This window comes from Rhinatrema bivittatum, chromosome 5 (genome assembly GCF_901001135.1).
Source record: "Rhinatrema bivittatum chromosome 5, aRhiBiv1.1, whole genome shotgun sequence".
In the NCBI taxonomy this organism is placed as follows: Eukaryota; Metazoa; Chordata; class Amphibia; order Gymnophiona; family Rhinatrematidae; genus Rhinatrema; species Rhinatrema bivittatum.
Genome location: NC_042619.1, coordinates 98,229,986 through 98,249,801, shown reverse-complemented (window position 1 = coordinate 98,249,801; position 19,816 = coordinate 98,229,986). Strand labels below are relative to the sequence as shown.

The window sequence follows — 19,816 nt, the reverse complement described above, 5'->3', positions numbered from 1 at the left end:
CTATTTACAGTCCTGCTGCTACAGCAATGAAAGTGCTCTCCTGCAGCCCCAGTCTCCCACTACTGCTGAGAGCTGATTTCTCCTCCTCCTCCCTGGGACAGTCTTTCACCACCACAAACCCGGGACAGCTGATTGCTGGCTCCCTTCAGCCCCATGACCACTATGGCTGATGACAGCTGATTGCTGCATTCTTTCTCCACCACCATAATTGTGGCCGCTTGGAAAAGCTCTTTTTTTGGGGGGGAGGGGGGGGGGGGATGGTTTGCCTCCAGTCTCTCCCTCCTTCATTGCTGCTCTCACTGGCAGCCCTTCTCTGACTCGGGAACCAGGATAATCATCCCTGATTGCCTCGGACAGCCTTCTCTGTCCTCCCTTGCAGTTCACCACAGGCTCAAACCACCCACAACCCTGGCTCCATAAACACAGGCCATGCCAGCCCTGATAGCTCTCTCCCAGCAGCTCCAGGGACTTAGAGCCAGGCAAAAAAATGTTTTTTGGGGTTTTTTTAAGGCTTATCCGCCTTTATTTAAATAAAAACTTATACCCCCCTCCCCATCATTTTATTTTTAACCCCAGGGGTTACAGATCCATCCCTGGCATGAGCTGCATGACAGTTGTCCAGTCAGACAAGCTCAAGTGACAGACTGTGCAGGTTACCAACAGGAAAGCGGCGCCCACGGCCTGGAGATTCAAAGTTCCTCTTCTTGCTTCTGTGGAGTCCTCTTCCTCCCCCGCAGTTCAAACTACTGATTGCAATTTGAACTGCGTGACAGGAAGGGGCACCAGCAGTCACAGGAGGAGCAGGTCATATATTTCTGCTGTCCTTTCTGTGCAGGCTAAGCCTCGGAGGAGGGAGGTTGAGATAGGAGAGGGAAAGACATTTTTGAAGGGCATGCGTTCCACTCCTTGTCCCTTCCTCCCCCATAGTGTTGCCAATGATGACCAGGATACTTTTTCAAGTATTTTTGGGTTCTGTGGACCATCTAATTTAGTGTCATAGGTGGCCAAGAAGGCAAAGATGTTCTTTCTTCCACTGTACCCCATGAGACGACTGCACAAGGACAAGAAAGAAAGCCAGATATAATGGTGCATTGCAATGCTACCAAAGGTGGGGATCCTATGATGGGGATATAAACATGCAAATGCAAAGTGATCAAGTGGCCAATGGCATTATTTGGAAATATCCTAGATATTCTTGCCTCTGCCAATTCTATTTGGATCTTCTACGATCCAACCTGGCACCAGGCATTTATAAAAATAAAAAGAAGTTTGTGCCTGGATAATCATTGGTGAGAACTGATAAATGGACTAAATGTAATCCCCTACATTGGGGATCAACTTCAGAGACTGCTGAGTACCAACCCACTCTGTGCAATGTCTGGTACAAGCTCAGATTCATGCTGCAGGACCCAGGGGATCATCACTGAAAGAAAAATTAAAGTTTGTGTGAATTTGTTTTGTGTTCCAAGCTAGGAAAATATTTTCTTACAGGCTATACAAAATCAGCATTTAGCAAAGGCATACAGCAAAATCCAGAAAAATTCAGCAACAGTACAGAAATCACAATCTAGAAATCCTCAGTAACATTCTTCTCTTGAGGTTTGAGTCAAATCTGATTAAGAATCATCAAATCTGTTGGCTAGAGAGATTCTAATGTTTGGAAATCCAGTGCGTTCAGTCACTCCAAGGCCAGACACCGTATTCCTCTTGACAGCTGCACCAACTAGACACATGAAAACCTTCAATATGACAATCTGTAGGCTTTGGTGCGCATGCAGCTGTGCAAACATTAATGATATGTCTTGCATTCCGAGCATTGTTCTGGATCATCACCACACTCACAACTTAGATGCTTCCAGCCCCATATCCTGTCTAAGTAAATACTGCAGCTTAGCTTAATGTAGCCATCTTAGAGGATGAAGGAGTGATTTTTCTCAGCTAAACGTGTGTTCCCCTGTTCTAGTACTAGGCCTCAGGGCTCAGATCAATTCCTTGAGTGAGAAGGAGACCAGCAGTTTGGTGTTGGATTTCTGGACTTATTTTGGAGGTCACTAGCTTGTGAGAGTCCTGGTATCCCTGCTGGAGGATTTTGGGGAGACCAAAAGTGGGATAGATCTGCTCTCCTTTCCACCCACTGTGGTCTAGATCAGAGGTGACTCGCTGTAGGAGGATTCTGGATGTTCTATTTTTGTGAATTTTGTCAAGTTCTTGTGGAGGAAATTATATTCGGAAGCCTCCAACTGAGTCTTCATCCTGGGAGAGGAAGTAAAGTGAGGATGTTTGTGCAAAACTGTAATTTTGTTGCCAATGGTTTGTTTTTTTTCATCTAACTAAGGAAAAACTGCCCAACTGGGGCCCTCACTTTTCTAAGTCCTGGAGGATGAGTTTCTCTGCAGAAAAGTGAAACATTTACACAGATAGAATTGGAGCACTGTAAATTTTACCCTTCCATGCCAAGGTCTGTTGTGAAAGTGCCATTTCTGCTTCTTAAGAATTGTGACAGCAAAGATTTCTTTTGGACACTCACTCACATCGCCTGATTGTGAAAGACGTTTGATACCTCCCATGGAACTGAATTATGAGTCAACCCTGCTATCCTGGGCCTTGGAGGATTGATTCCTCCCCCCTCCCCCACATTGAAAATGGAGTGAGATTTGGCGCTTATACCCTTGTGTGCCCCTGCCCTCCTGGCTCCTAAACCCGAAAAAAATATTAAAAACATGGCGCTTTGAGAAAGCAAACCCAACATAATAAGAAGAATCATCATCACCACCATTCTAATTAATATTTGCTAATCATACTCTCTTCATTTCCCCTGCTCATTAATTAATTTTCCCTCTACTGTTTTGTCTATTATTTATTACAATGTAACCTTTTCTTTTTCAATTTGTTATATGTAAACCGGTGTGATGACTTGCGTTGAATATTGGGATATAAAAACAAATACATATATAAATACATTTATTAAAGAGAAATATTTGAAGTTAAAATGATCTAACACTTTTTGGAACTCACATTCAAAATTTAACTCACTACTGGAAATAATTGTACTGCTTCTCTGTCACCTTCTAATCACTCTAACACACCAAATCAACCCATTCCTTTCCCTTCCCACTACTGCTGTAGTGTATTTTATGATTCACTTGTATTTTCTGGCAATGTTATCTCTTGTTCTGATCTTCTCAATCATTTAAGATCTAGTCAAGAAATGTATTAACCTAGTCCAATGAAAATGTTGTTGCTTTTTTCTTTTTTAGTTAACATTTAATTCCATGTAAATGCCCTCTCTTAACAGAAATAACATCGCTGAGTAATTTGACGCAATAGGATAAGGGTTGCCCTGGCTATGTGCTAATTTTCTTTGTGGGTTTTGAGGAGACAAGAGCTCTTTGTTCATTTGAGAGAGCCTTGCAGTTCCTGCAAGATAGGCACCTTCAGGCCTGTAGACTGAGGCTCTGTGCTTAAGCAACAGAAAGGCACTGGGTGGGGTCTGGAACTGAGTGACTGATCTGGCTGCTGTTTTATAATCTAAGTCTCACTGGCTGCTTTAGCCATAGTGTGAGATTATAATATGTAAGGGACCTTCAGTTTTCCCTTATTAGGAGTATACTAATTGACTAGGGAGGTTCTGTGCAAAGATAATTGAGAGGTTTGGGGTTTGCTCCCCAAAGTGAGAACATGCAGGTGGTGGGTCCAAGCTGTTTATCCTCCCGCAACACATTCTTTCTTCAGGGACTTCTTCTTTGCCTTTCAAGGAGGCAGGAGTGGTCTGCCCGGTGTTTTCTAATTTTTCCTCCTAATATAAGGGAAGGAGTAAGGAAGTTCCCTTTAGGGGTCAGCCTACAGTTGACTTGTCAGCCTGCTGTTAAAGATTGTTTTGGCCTCTTAAACCAATTTTTGAGAAATCTCTGTGAGCTTGGTACCCCTCACAGTGGACTGGGGATTCTGCTGTATAAGGTTAGATCATGCATAAAGGAAGATTCTGGCAGTCTTTTTGTCTTCCCTCCACAGGATGTAAGCGCTTGGTGACCCGATGCAGTCGAATTATATTTTTGCATTTACTGTCTGTCTTGGTGCACCATCTCCTTTGTTTGGAGGAAGTTTTATTCCATCCTTCCTGCTTCTTGCTTGACTCCCCACCTCCCCTTTTTTTGGGGTTCATTCCAATATTTCTTCCATTTGGAACTGATAACTCGTGGTACCTGGGAGACAGCATGCCAAACCTTTGAATGAGGGGAGTCATTCATCCAGAAAAATACAGAAAGTTACAAATTCCATCTACTGCAAGGGATCCCAATAAAGTGCACTGTCAGGAGAAACAAAGATACAACATAAAGGGAACAAAGAACGTTGTTGCTATTGAGTAAAGTTTTTTTACATAAGGGGTGAGAAGTTCCCTCCAGGCTCTGCCTAAAGATTTAACAGAATCAAGAAAGCACCAGAAGGGGACTTCACTCTGTCTGGAGAGTTTAAGGAAGTCTGAAGGTGTTATTGGAAGATGGTAAATCTAGGACTAAGTTCTGATTAAATATGGGAAGAATTAAGAATTAAATGAGGAGGATTGAACTAACTTTACGTATTGTGAGGAAATTAAGTAACTGGGAGAAGAAATTTCATTGTAAATAAGGAGTACTTCCAAAATGATTAAGAGACTTTGCTAGTAGATGTGGTCACAAGTTTATTCTGTCTCTGCTGTCTTATTCATTGTTTCTAATCAATCGAATATGAGAAGTATAAATATTATTCAATCATCTGATCAAAGTATCAGTAAAAAAGTTGGAAACCACCATTGTTTTCTTGTGCATTTACTGGATGCAAACATAGGGGCAGATTTTTAAAAAATACGCGAGCGCGTACTTTTGATCACGCACCAGGCGCGAACAAAAGTAAGCTGGATTTTATAAGATACGCTCGTAGCCGCGCGTATCTTATAAAATCAGGGGTCGGCGCGCGCAAGGGGGTGCACATTTGAGCAACCTGCGCGCGCCGAGCCCAGTGCGGCCTGCCTGTTCCCTCCGAGGCCGCTCCGATTTCGGAGCGGCCTCGGAGGGAACTTTTCTTCGCCCTCCCCCCACCTTCCCCTCCCTTCCCCTACCTAACCCCCCCCCCCCCCCCCGGCCCTATCTAAACCCCCCCCCCCTACCTTTGTCGGCAAAGTTACGCCTGCTTTCAGCAGGCGTAACTTTGCGCGCGTCGGCCAGCAGCCCCGCTCCATCCTCCGGTCCCGGGGGCTGGTCCGGAGGCCTCGACCATGCCCCCGGGCCGGCGCCATGCCCCAAGGCCCACCCCCGAAACGCCACGGCACGCCCCCGAAACGCCGCGTCATTTCAGGAATGCCCCCGGACACGCCCACTCCCTCCCCTTTTCGAAAGCCCCGGGACTTATACGCGTCCCAGGGCTTTACACGCGCCGGCGACCAATGCAAAATAGGCGCGCCGGCGCGCGAGGGCCCTGCTCGCGTAAATCCTTCCGGATTTACGCGCACGGGCCTTTTAAAATCCGCCCCATAGTGTATATTTGCAGAGCTGTGAAGTAAAGGCCGGTAGGGATGTGCAGAGCAAACGTTTAAGTTCATATGTCCATATGTCCAAAGGGGGTCCCATTTGCAGTCAATATGGACATAAACAGAATTCAATGAGTTGAGTATATGTCCATATGTGCAAATAAAAATTTAAACCCCTCACCCTCCTTAATCCCCCCCCCAAGACTTACCACAACTCCCTGGTGGTCCAGCGGAGTCAGGACGCCATTTCTGACCAACTTTGCAAGGAGCACGTGACGTCGGCGTCACGTCGGAGTGACGCGGCGTCACGTGATTCCCCGCGGGGTCGCTTCCGGGATCCTCGTTCGGCCCAAAAGGAACTTTTGACCAGCTTGGGGGTGTCAGGAGGCCCCCCCAAGCTGGCCAAAAGTTCCTTTTGGGCCGAACGAGGATCCCGGAAGCGACCCCGCGGGGAATCACGTGACGTCGGCGCCACGTCAGAGTGACGCGGCGTCACGTGATTCCCCGCGAGTTCCCTCCGGCACCCTCGTTCGGCCCAAAAGGAACTTTTGGCCAGTTTGGGGGGGCCTCCTGACACCCCCAAGCTGGCCAAAAGTTCCTTTTGGGCCGAACGAGGATCCCGGAAGCGACCCCGCGGGGAATCACGTGACGTCGGCGCCACGTCAGAGTGACGCGGCGTCACGTGATTCCCCGCGAGTTCCCTCCGGCACCCTCGTTCGGCCCAAAAGGAACTTTTGGCCAGTTTGGGGGGGCCTCCTGACACCCCCAAGCTGGCCAAAAGTTCCTTTTGGGCCGAACGAGGATCCCGGAAGCGACCCCCGCGGGGAATCACGTGACGTCGGCGCCACGTCAGAGTGACGCGGCGTCACGTGATTCCCCGCGAGTTCCCTCCGGCACCCTCGTTCGGCCCAAAAGGAACTTTTGGCCAGCTTGGGGGGGCCTCCTGACACCCCCAAGCTGGCCAAAAGTTCCTTTTGGGCCGAACAAGGATCCCGGAAGCGACCCCGCGGGGAATCACGTGACGTTGGCGCCACGTCAGAGTGACGCGGTGTCACGTGATTCCCCGCGAGTTCCCTCCGGCACCCTCGTTCGGCCCAAAAGGAACTTTTGGCCAGCTTGGGGGGGCCTCCTGACACCCCCAAGCTGGCCAAAAGTTCCTTTTGGGCCGAACAAGGATCCCGGAAGCGACCCCGCGGGGAATCACGTGACGTTGGCGCCATGTCAGAGTGACGCGGCGTCACGTGATTCCCCGCGGGTTCCCTCCGGCACCCTCGTTCGACCCAAAAGGAACTTTTGGCCAGCTTGGGGGGGCCTCCTGACCCCCCCAAGCTGGCCAAAAGGAACTTTTGGGCCGAACAAGCGTTCCGGCGCGAACCCGCGGGGAATCATGTGACGCCACGTCACTCCGACGTGGCGCCGACGTCACGTGCTCCTCGCAAAGAATTTCAGAAATGGCGTCCTCACTCCTCGCTGGATCACCAGGGAGTTGTGGTAAGTCTTTGGGGGGGGGATTAAGGAAGGTGAGGGGTTTAAATTTTTATTTTGGATCAACAATCGCGATTTCCAACTTATTCAACATAGCTATGTTGAATAAGTTGGAAATCCGATTGTTTATGTCTCATCACTTTTTTAAGTTAAAAAAAAAAAAAAAGTAGCGTTTTACATTTATGTTCAATACGAATGCACATCCCTAAAGGCCGGAGACAGGGCTTGATTGCAAAGAAGCAGGGTATAAGAGCTATTGTTCATCCCCACCATCTGGGAGCCTTGCCTCAAGAGACTAAAGCTATCCATGGAGCAAGGGAGAGGTATATAGAGACTGGAGCTGTTTTAAGCAGAAAGGATCTGTCTCTAATTCTTTATGTGCCCCTGAATGTCAGTTAAAGGATCCGTTGACCCAGGGGTTGCAAATAGTTTTCTGTTTTATCACTGGGTGCCTGTGGTTACTGGCCCATTTAAACATTGGTGCCAATTCTCATTTTAAAACATATATATTTATTTAAAAGCAGTACACCCTGTGTTGCACTAGTGGTAATGACAGTGCCTGGCAGGTAGGCAGTGGCATGGGCATAGTGCCCATAGTGCACAGTTGTGCACAGCCACCACCAACTTTAAAATGGTGTGTGCTAAGTACCACCAGCTTTTGAATCTATAGCATTTTCTCTAGCTCTTTCTCCAAAACCATCAGTGCTGCTGCCCACCACTAATGATCCTGCTCTATTCTGCATGTGTATACGGGAAAGATTCTGCACACGTGTATAGCAGGGATGTTAAATTTTATTGGGGAGATTTTTGGATGGGGTGGAGCTTCTTTTACATTAACATTCCAATAAAATGAAAGGAATGGCAGGAACAACGTTTCATTGAGGTTTTTTTTGTTATATTTTTATTAAATTATATGTTGAATATGACATATGCAGCAATCATTGTCAAAATGGAACACAGAAACCAATCTGCCTCACCAGACTGCATATTTTACCCTTAGTTTTAGTTTTCCTTCCCCCCTCCCCACCCTCCCTCCAGATCTTTATTTCATCCAGTCTCTCCATCTGATTTTCAAGGGATAGTACAGTCTTTGACACAGGCTTGCATGGAAATTGGACATCTGGTTGGTATGGGCCAAGCGGGCAAGTTTCTAGTTATGTACTTGACATAGGATGTTACTGTTTGGTATTTTCCTCTCTCATATTTTGTTGTGGTTCAGAGTTGTTACTAAAGGGACCTAATACTTACAGGGCAGGAAAAGAGGGTGGGAGATGAGGCGTAACTGAAACTGCCAAAATATGAAAAGGAAAAGGGGACATTACACAGGGGGGTAGCGCCCGAGCGCACGTACTACTGACCTCAACCCCAGTACAAATGGGGATGTTATGGATAAGTCCAGAAGGGGAGAAAGAGGGTTCATTGAGTTTTTATGACTTTATCCATTGGAAATGAAAGAAATGAAATTAATGATGATCTCACACCATTTGGAGTACATTCTCAGAAGCCGAATGAACAAACAAGCTTCTTCCCAAGAATAGTCTTTATCTTCAGCTCATGAGAATTTAATCAGAATATAACCCCACGCAAACAAACATTCTCAGCAACTAAATGGAAAAACCAAAACCACGGGCTTCTTCCAAAGAACTGTCTTTACTATGTGTGTGAAAAATTTGCATATTCTTTTCTTAGGTAAAATTACTCACACAATATTAAATCACACATCAGTATATTATTCTGAGGAACTGAATGAACTGGCTTCCTCCTAAGTACTATCTTATCTTGGAAAGCGTTTGTCATGTGTTCTTAAATTTATGAAGCATACAAGGACATTTCTTTGGTAAAATAACTTGTGCAACATTCTGATCATATGATTATTTATGTTGTTACTGTGGGCAACAGTCCCAGAGTCCTGCAGTATATAAACTAGACAGCAGCCAGGAATATTCAAAGCCTGAGACAGCAGCTACAGCTTTCTGCTTGAGAGTCCTTCACAAACACCTGATCATGAATTGCATTGAACTCTATGACCTTCCAGATGGGAAAGGCGAATCTGTGGCTATAGAGGTAGACACTAAAAACCTGGAACCGAAAGCCTTTAGCAAAAGAGCTTCATCCCTGCGCGTGATCGGGAACCCCTGGATTGCCTTTAATGAGGCCAACTATCAAGGAGACTTTGAAATCTTCAAGGAAGGGATCTACAACTCCATCCCAGAGTTCAACAAACGCATCTCTTCCTTGAGATTGATTAAGGGTGGTGTCTACAATCCCAAGATCACAGTCTATGAGCATATCAATTACAAGGGCAAAGAGCTGAAGCTGGATCAAGCAGTCGGCTCACTAAGGAATGCTGGGATGGATAAAATGATCTCCTCTCACAAAGTGGATTCCGGAGCTTGGATCCTTTATGAAAAAGAATACTATCAGGGAAGGAGGATGATCGCTGTGGCTGGAGATGAGGTTCCAGACTACCGCTCATTAAACTGGAACGACGTGGCAGCTTCTTTACAACCCATTCATTGAAAAGGTGATGCGCTCCTCGATGTTCAGTAGTTCTCTTGCTGCATCGCATCCAGATCCAGCCCTCTGTGAACCCTTCTGCGCCTGGCATCCAAAGAAGCTCTGATATGCTCTGGAGGATCTGTCCAAGTCCTTGATTTCATTATTTTAATATACTGCCTTTCACAGATAATCAAAATGATTTACAAAAGTGACAAATACAATAATTAAAAAAAAAACCCACATACACTATATTTCTAAAATTGGAATCTTTCTTTTCAAGACCAATGTGCATAAGTAGAGCATTCCACAATAGTGGCGCCTGGTAAGAAAACAGTGTATGTTGAATGCTTTTGAATCTAATTTCATATGGAGCAGGTAACTTAAGAAGACCTTGCTGAGAAGATTTTAAAATTCATGCTGGAGCATATGGAATGAGTAGATTAATCTAATCTGGTTGGCAAATAAAAACAGCTTTGAATACTAAATAATAATTTTAATCTTCATTCTTGAAAAGATTGGACCCGCACTATTTTTTAAAAATATTGAAGTAATGTGATTATACTTTAGTCACCATGATTCTGATATCTAGAAGCTTGAATCATGCCCATACTAAAACTGCAGATAATTGTGATGATATGGATTGAATGTTATGATTGTAAATCCTTCAGATCTAATGCTACTACTCCCCATTGCTGATTTGCACTTACTTCTGTATTCAAATGTTTCTGTAGCAATAAAAATTTGTTTAGAGGCAAGTGATTTCTTGTATCTTTATTTATATCTGTACGTGGAAAGGTAGAAAAGAGGGGGATATGCTCAGCGTCTCTCTCCTGATCTGGCTTCAGGTACTTATTTGGTCAAAGATGAGGTCTATTGGGCCAGTAACCCTTGGAGCACTGGAACACTCCGTTTACTGAGTAAAATACCTGAGGGGGGCCTATATTCAAATGGTTTGTCTGGCTAAGTTTGGAACTTAGACAGCCCATAGGCTTTTAAATTTCCCACATTCTGCCAGCCTTCAAGTTATCCAGTTATGTAGCTAGCTGATAAATGTATCCGAATATCTTGAAGGTATTCAGAGAGCATTTACGGGTGGAGTTACCCAGATAACTGATCCAGCTATGTCAAGTCATACCAGAGAGCAGTCTTAAAGTTAACTAAAGAAGTTTACATGATTAAGTGTCAAAACTCAGTGATGTTATTTCTGTTAAGGTTGTGTGTTTGCTGTGCCAGTCCACTTGAAAAAAAACAAAAAACACCGATACCATTTTATTGGACTAGCTTAATACATTTCTTGACTAGTTTTGAACACAATGAGAAGATCAGAACAAGAGATGACATTTCCAGAAAATACAAGAAAATCATAAAAAATACATTACAATGGTAATGGGAAGGGAAAGTGTGCAATGGGGAGGCATGGGAAAGTTGGTGTGTTAAGAGTAAAAAGAAGGTGACAAAGAAGTTGTACAATTATTTGTTAGTGAGTTACATTTTTTTTAATGTGAATTCTGACATCTTTGATCATTTTAATTTCAAATATCTTACTGTAACCTGCGGATCTGGATTAGGGGCCGGGACACACAAATGTTCTGGGGCCAACTGCTACTCCAAAGAGTCCAGGGGCCCTAGGACAGGGGAAGAGAAGCCTGAATCCTCCAAGGCCAAAGATGGCAGGGTGACTCTTAATTCAGTGCCCGAAGGAGGTACGTTCAGGGGATGTGAGTGCCAACACATTACACTGGAGACTCCAAGTGAGTGTCCAAAAGAAATCTTTACTGTCACAATTCTTAGGTAGCAGAAATGGCACTTTCACATTAGATTTTGGCATGAAAGTGAGAAATTTACAGTTCTCTATATTTAGCTGTGCAAATGTCTCAGTTTTAGGGAGGAAAACTCCTCAATCTTTAGGGCTTGGAAAAGTAAGGTCCCTAGTTGGGCAGAAAAAACGCTTCCAAAAATACGGCAACAAACTTGCAGTCTTTGTACAAACATCCCACTTTACCTCCTCTTCCCAGGATAAAGATTCAGTTGTGGGCCTCCAGAGATAGCTTCCTTCCCAGGACCTCCAGACAAAATTCACAAAATAAGAACATCCAGAATCCTCTTGCAGCAGATCAGCTCTGATCCAGACCACAGTGGGTGGAAAGGAGAGCAGAGGAATGTTCCCTACCGCCTGATCTACCTCATTGTTGGACTTCCTAAAATCCTGTAGCTGGGATACCAGGGCTCTCACAAGCAAGAGACATAAAAAATGAGTCCAGAAATCCAACACAAACTGCTAGAACCAACCTCAGTGTTACGCTTGGGCTCCGGACAGGAGTCGTGCACACCACCCAGCAGGGTGGCTCCAGGTGGAGAGAGACAGGAAGCTCGAACAGAGTCAGGTACCAGGCTGGGTCAGGGCAGGCAGCAAGAATCAGAGTCTGGGTTCAGGCTGGGTCAGGGCAGGCGGCAAGTGGCAGTGTCTAAGTACAGGCTGGGTCAGGGCAGGCGGCAAGTGGCAGTGTCAAGTACAGGCTGGGTCAGGGCAGGCGGCAGTCAGCAGTGTCTGGGTCCAGGCTGGGTCAGGGCACAGTAAGCAGGGCAGGGCAGGTCAGAAGGCCCGTAGGCCACACACACACACACACGGAAGGCCCGTAGGCCACACACCAATAACGGGGCAAGGCAGGTCAGAAGGCCCGTAGGCCACACACACACACACGAAAGGCCCGTAGGCCACACACCAATAGCGGGGCAAGGCAGGTCAGAAGGCCCGTAGGCCACACACACACACACGGAAGGCCCGTAGGCCAGGTATGGAAATCAAGGAAGAAGGCCAAAAGGCCGCACAAGGCAAGGCAAGGAAAGGAAAGGCCCGAAGGCCACGCAAGGCAAGGCAAGGCAAGGATAGGCCCGAAGGCCGCGCAAGGCAAGGCAAAGCAAGGATAGGCCCGAAGGCCGCGCAAGGCAAGGCAAGGCAAGGATAGGCCCGAAGGCCGCGCAAGGCAAGGCAAGGCAAGGATAGGCCCGAAGGCCGCGCAAGGCAAGGCAAGGCAAGGATAGGCCCGAAGGCCACGCAAGGCAGGCTAGAGCAGGGAGCCCAGGTGAGCTCGATGCCGAAGCACCGAGGCAACTGTCAGGCAGGGTTAAGAGGGCACACCCAGAGCATAGAGTGGACATAGGAGATGGACTGGGCCTGTCAGGAAAGCCAGCCCTAGAGGGACCCCTGGTGGTGAGGCGGTAGCACAGCAGCCACCGCCGTAACAGTACCCCCCCCTCAAGGCCTCCCCCTCCTCCTGGATCCCATCTGTGCAGGAGGTAATCAAGAATAACGGGAGACCACTCCGGGGGTGATGCGGCAGGTTCAACTCCTTTCCGAGGCAATAAGGCAGTCCATAACCCCTCCTGGGAAAAGGCGGCAGGGTTAGACCCCTCCTGGGGTAGCAGAGGCGGTGCAGATTTCCATAACCCCTCCTGGGGTGACAAGGGGAACACAAACCCCACCTGGGGCAGAGAAATAGTCCGTAACCCTTCTTGAGGCGATAGTAGGACCGGTCCGGACCCTTCCAAGGTCGGCATCAAGACCGGTACAGGCCCCTCCAGGGGCGGCAGCAAGGCCGGTACAGCAGGCTCAGATAGTTGAGTAACAAAGTCAGTTGGCAGGACCGGTTCGGACCCCTCCGGGGGCGTCAGCAGGACCGGTATGGACCCCTCCAGGGACGGCAGCAGGGCCGGTTCAGACCCCTCCAAGGGCGGCAGCAGGACCGGTATGGGCCCCTCCAGGGACGGCAGCAGGGCCGGTTCAGACCCCTCCAAGGGCGGCAGCAGGACCGGTATGGACCCCTCCAGGGGTGGCAGCAGGACCAGTTCAGCAGACTCCGATGGCTGACTCAGGAAGTCTGTCAGTAGGACCGGTTCGGACCCCTCCGGGGGCGTCAGCAGGACCGGTATGGACTCCTCCAGGGACGGCAGCAGGGCCGGTTCGGACCCCTCCAAGGGCGGCAGCAGGACCGGTATGGACCCCTCCAGGGGTGGCAGCAGGACCAATTCAGCAGACTCCGATGGCTGACTCAGGAAGTCTGTCAGTAGGACCGGTTCGGACCCCTCCGAGGACGGCAGCAGGGCCGGTTCGGACCCCTCTCGGGGCGTTGTAGCAGGCTCGGACCCCTCTCGGGGCGATGAGGCAGGCTCGGACCCCTCTCGGGGCGATGAGGCAGGCTCGGACCCCTCTCCGGGCGTTGTAGCAGGTTCGGACCCCTCTCGGGGCATTGTAGCAGGCTCGGACCCCTCTCGGGGCGATGAGGCAGGCTCGGACCCCTCTTGGGGCGATGAAACAGGTTCGGACCCCTCTCGGGGCGTTGTAGCAGGTTCGGACCCCTCTCGGGGCGATGAGGCAGGCTCGGACCCCTCTCGGGGCGACGAGGCAGGCTCGGACCCCTCTCGGGGCGATGAGGCAGGCTCGAACACCTCTCCGGGCGTTGTAGCAGGTTCGGACCCCTCTCGGGGCGTTGTAGCAGGTTCGGACCCCTCTCGGGGCGGTGAAGCAGGCTCGAACGCCCCTCCGGGCGTTGTAGCAGGTTCAGATGGCAGAGTAGCATGGTTAGAGGTAGTGTGCATGGAAGACACAGATTGTACTGCCGTGGGCTTGATACCTCGAGCCAAAGTCTGATGCTCCTGATTTTGTTTCTGGGGGAGCAGTTTAGAGAAGGCACAGGCAGTTCTAGGACGTCTAGGGAAGGTGCTCGTTAGTGTCCGCTTGGCAGCTGTGGGAAGCTGAGCCCTGCTAGAGTTAATCAGCTCTCTCCGTTGTAGAGAAACCTGTTCCCGAGGCTCTAGCACTGGTCTCACAGAAGCCTTCTTGGCCAGGTAAGTCCTGGGTCTTTCTACCCACAAACTGCCAGCAAAAATGTCTGTTTTAGTTGAGCCAGAAACAGAATACTGGTTAGGAGAGCTGATAGCTTTTTCTAATTGCACAGCTGGTCCTAGAGCAGAACAACAGGGGCAGGGTTTGCCTGGAGGTAACAAACACGGGAGACAGGAGCATTTCCACCACCCTGGTTTAGGAGCCAGACAGTTCAAACACTCCTGATAGACAGAGACATTTTTCTTGTTGCAGTTATTGCATGACCAGTGTTCCTGACCAACAAGTTCACAGGCTAGACAGTTCTGATAGCTTGGATAATTCAAAGTTTGACAGGAATTGCAGGTATAAAACTTTAAAGAAGGAGGCATCTTGAATTAGTGAAAAGTTGACTCACCGGCAGGACACAGACCTATCTCTTCCCCTGGAAAATGTGATGGCTTCGGCATACTGTTACGCTTGGGCTCCGGACAGGAGTCGTGCACACCACCCAGCAGGGTGGCTCCAGGTGGAGAGAGACAGGAAGCTCGAACAGAGTCAGGTACCAGGCTGGGTCAGGGCAGGCAGCAAGAATCAGAGTCTGGGTTCAGGCTGGGTCAGGGCAGGCGGCAAGTGGCAGTGTCTAAGTACAGGCTGGGTCAGGGCAGGCGGCAAGTGGCAGTGTCAAGTACAGGCTGGGTCAGGGCAGGCGGCAGTCAGCAGTGTCTGGGTCCAGGCTGGGTCAGGGCACAGTAAGCAGGGCAGGGCAGGTCAGAAGGCCCGTAGGCCACACACACACACACACGGAAGGCCCGTAGGCCACACACCAATAACGGGGCAAGGCAGGTCAGAAGGCCCGTAGGCCACACACACACACACGAAAGGCCCGTAGGCCACACACCAATAGCGGGGCAAGGCAGGTCAGAAGGCCCGTAGGCCACACACACACACATGGAAGGCCCGTAGGCCAGGTATGGAAATCAAGGAAGAAGGCCAAAAGGCCGCACAAGGCAAGGCAAGGAAAGGAAAGGCCCGAAGGCCACGCAAGGCAAGGCAAGGCAAGGATAGGCCCGAAGGCCGCGCAAGGCAAGGCAAAGCAAGGATAGGCCCGAAGGCCGCGCAAGGCAAGGCAAGGCAAGGATAGGCCCGAAGGCCGCGCAAGGCAAGGCAAGGCAAGGATAGGCCCGAAGGCCGCGCAAGGCAAGGCAAGGATAGGCCCGAAGGCCACGCAAGGCAGGCTAGAGCAGGGAGCCCAGGTGAGCTCGATGCCGAAGCACCGAGGCAACTGTCAGGCAGGGTTAAGAGGGCACACCCAGAGCATAGAGTGGACATAGGAGATGGACTGGGCCTGTCAGGAAAGCCAGCCCTAGAGGGACCCCTGGTGGTGAGGCGGTAGCACAGCAGCCACCGCCGTAACACTCAGAAGGGACTGGGCTCCTTCCCACTCAAGGAATTGATTGGGTTGTGAGGTCTAGTACTACAACAAAACCTGAAAATCCCAATCTATACCATTATATCAAAAGGAAGGGATCCATTCAATATTTTATTAATTGTTTATATTACTTTATTATATTTGTTACATCAGAGTTTTTCTATAATTCTTCAAAGAAACACATGCAAACATTCCACCACCTGTTTAACCAATTAACCCCCATAAAAATATAAAAGATTAAAACATATGGACAATATGATTGTATAAAAACATTTATTCACAGATACATACCTGCTAGCCTCCTCTTATCTCCAGCTCCCTATTACCAACTACCCTCACATCACTCATACCACAGTTATCTTATAACCCGTTTCTTTTGTTTAGAACAGTACAAAACCAGAAGTTTACAAAAATGTGCCCACATATACAGTGCAGAAAAAGACATTTTACAGTTTGACTATATAGAAGTTTGCCCTTTTCCAAAGAGCCTAAGAATAATACAATTTCAAAAACCATAAATTTACAGTCTTTAGAAAAAATAATTACCAATTCCTAATCATTCCAGAAAGTAACAAATAAAGAAACAGATCCTTAAGTGCCCAACCTTGTTAGGAATTCCATTGAAAGGAGGCACTTTTTCTTCATTTTTTTCAGAAAACCCAAGGAGGGCTTTTCACTGGGCACACGCTGCATTGGGATCACTTCGCCTAAGTCATTTGATGTAATCAGATCTTAAAGAGAAGACTACTACTGCATGATGGTTTCCCTGTCTCCCAGCAAGTCTGCTAAACCTCGAGATGATGCCACGTCAATAAACTGCTGTTCAGTAAAAGCTAATTCTGTCATTGTTGATTCAGACCACATACAGAACTATCTCAGCATGTGCTTGAACCTCTACAGTTCATCCTACCTTGCTTCCCAATGTTTAAATCCTCATTATCAAAATGACCTTAATAATGAGCATACCGTTCATCATGACCTTCCCTGACATACCCTGTCTGGGGTATTATAACTAACAACACACAACAAATATGTGGAGTAAACAGCGCACACACATAGATAAATGTCAAAAAAAAAAAAAGGAGATGTGTAGCACGAGCAGTTAATCACTCTTTAATACATTAATCCACAAATTTTATTTAATCGGAGACAGAGGGAACATTTAAGACTACTATGAACAGTTAAATGTATTTGTGCCTTAAGTGTTCCCTCTGTTGTCTCCGATTAAATAAAATTTGTGAATTAATGTATTAAAGAGTGATTAACTGCTCGTGCCACACATCTTTTTTTTTTTTTTTACATATACCTAACATATACCGATATAAATACACAGACTAAGGTTTTTCATTACACTCACTACTTTATCCCAAATAGCACTATAAGAGAGCATCTCAATTATCAAAATCACGGGTGAGTATCTGTAATACATTTTCAAAAATGCACATTTTGCCAAAAATCTCACAGAAAATTCCAAACACATTTATAATCTTAAACCCCCCCCCCCCCCCAAAAAAAAGATCTTAAACACAGTTTTTCCTTCTATAGAGACTTACCTTAAAAGTCGTTACTCGTCTCTGTCAAAAGTGAAAGCAAACACAGAGAGCAAGGCAGAGCAGCCCAGTGCTCAAACACGCTGTGAATAAGCACTGCCTCTTGGAGCACTTTAACAGGCCGATACAGAAAGAAACGCGGGAGAGCGGGCGAGCACTCGATCCAGTAAATAAAAATATGCTAATTATTAGGGCCCGGGGTAAAAGGAGGTGCTATGATATTAAGTCGGAGGGTGTACAGAAAAACAGTTTTTACTGCTTTTCTGTACACTTTCCTGGTGCCGAAAGAAATTAACGCCTTTCTTTGGGTAGGCGCTAATTTCTGAAAGTAAAATGTACGGCTTGGCTGCACATTTTACTTTCTGTATCGCACGGGAATAACTAGTAGGGCCATCAACATGCATTTGCATGTTGCAGGCGCTATTTGTTTCGGGGGGTTGGACGCGTGTTACTGAATAAGGGGTAAAGCTAGCGCCATCGGCGCCATTTTTATTAGTGGCAGCCGACAGCCTGAGAGCAGGCGATCGGTCCCGGGGCTTCCACTGGACCACCAGGTGATTTTAAAACGTTTTGGGGGGGTTTGGGAGGGTGGGGGAAGGTAAGGGATTAGTTTTAAAGGGTCAGGGTGGGTTTAAGGGTTGTTTTGGTGTGCCGGTTTTCCTGCCCTCCCCCCAAATAACTCCCGTTAGTGGACACAAACCCGATTAACGATTTTTCAAGATAAATCGGGGGAATTTCTTTTGTATCGCACTCTTTAACGATTTTTGACGATTTAAAAAATATCGGACGTTATTTTAAATCATCAAAAAACGATTCGCATCCCTACCACCAGGCTTCCTGTACTGGGAGGGGAGGGCAAGCTATGCATGCCCGCAGGAAAAGTTGTGCACATCTTTAAAGATGGCCACCGCCATCATAAAGATGGGCGCCGGCCATCCAGTGCTCCTACCATGTGACAGGGGCTGGCCAATGGCATGGATACCCTGTCACATGGTAAGGGCAAAGGGCCATCGGCGCCATCTTTAGGAGTGGCAGCCGATGGCCCGAGAATGGGAGATCGCTCCCGGGACCCCCACTAGACCACCAGGTAATTTTAAAATGTTTTGGGGGGCTCATGAGGGTGGGGGAAGCTAAGGGGTCATTTTTAAAGGGTTGGGTGGTTTTTTTTTTATCGGGCCATCGGCGCCATTTTGGAGTGGCAGCCAAAATGGTGCCGATGGCCCGAGAGCATGAGATCGGTCCCGCGCCCCTACTGGACCACCAGGTACTCGTAAAAATTTTTTGGGGGGTTCGGGAGGTTGGGGGAAGGTAAGGGGAGAATTTTAAAGGTCGGGCCTCACTAAAAAAAAATTAACGATGTGAATCAGAACCGATTCCGATTCACATCACCACCGATCAGATTTTTTTCTCCTTCTAGCCAAACCCGATCGTTAAGACGATCGGGCACACGATTCACATCCCTACCATATAATGAGTCTCCTGCTACAGTGACTAAAGCGAGATGATAGGAAATGGGGTTTCAGACGTTATCCGAGGATTCACTCTATGAAGAGAAACCAAGATGAGGAGGGCAGAAAGGGAATTCTCCTTCCCACTGAGTCTCCTATAAAATGGAAAAGGGGTCCAGAACCCACCTAGAATGTCCCCCCAGGGATTGAGTGGGAAGGCAGACCCCAAATTACAAAAGAGAACTTTAGAAGAAATCAGATGAAATAATTTTAGAGCCTTTAAGACATGTCAACTTTCATTTTATTTTCAAAAAAGCAGTAACAATGTTAAATTTACAATGATTAATGAGAGTACCCCAAAATAACAGATTATGAATATTAACTAAAGGGCCAATGCAATAAAGTGCGCACAGGTCTATGTACGGTTGGATGTGTGTTTTGGATGCTCTAGACTAGACTAACACCTGATGCAATAAGGAGATTAGCGCATCCAAAACACATACTCAGACAAATGCGTAGCCTAACTATAGCGCTCATCACATGTACATTCCATATAGTTGAGGCTATTAGCTATTACCTTCGATTGCAAAAAATTGCTGGGTGCCCAACAGACACGTCTTAACGTGGAAAATTTAACTCCAGTCCCAGAGGTGGCATTAAGTCAATCCACAAATCAAGGGCTCATGAGAAATTAAATACTATCCTCTGTGGCTTCTCCCACTTAGTATGTTTGTATCACTTAAATCTACTGCTTGTGGTATTTAAAAATAAAGATATAATGCAATGACTTAAGAACATAAGAACATAAGAAAATGCCATACTGGGTCAGACCAAGGGTCCATCAAGCCCAGCATCCTGTTTCCAAAGTGGCCAATCCAGGCCATAAGAACCTGGCAAGTACCCAAAAACTAAGTCTATTCCATGTAACCATTGCTAATGGCAGTGGCTATTTTCTAAGTGAACTTAATAGCAGGTAATGGACTTCTCCTCCAAGAACTTATCCAATCCTTTTTTAAACACAGCTATACTAACTGCACTAACCACATTCTCTGGCAACAAATTCCAGAGTTTAATTGTGCG

The 19,816-nt window shown here is 47.4% G+C and overlaps 1 long non-coding RNA gene across 2 annotated transcripts in view; it reads right to left on the bottom strand.

Moving 5' to 3' along the window:
• Positions 1 to 17,365, bottom strand: part of LOC115092106 — a 65,411-nt gene extending 48,046 nt beyond the window's left edge. Inside the window, exons 1-2 of one of the 2 annotated variants that reach the window (XR_003856904.1) lie at positions 17,292 to 17,365; positions 1,363 to 1,423 (exon numbers count right to left, since the gene is read on the bottom strand). This is a non-coding gene — a long non-coding RNA (uncharacterized LOC115092106). The remainder of the gene's footprint in view (positions 1 to 1,362; positions 1,424 to 17,291) is intronic. The other variant, XR_003856903.1, reaches the window with a different exon arrangement.
• Between the last annotated feature and the right edge of the window lie 2,451 nt (positions 17,366 to 19,816).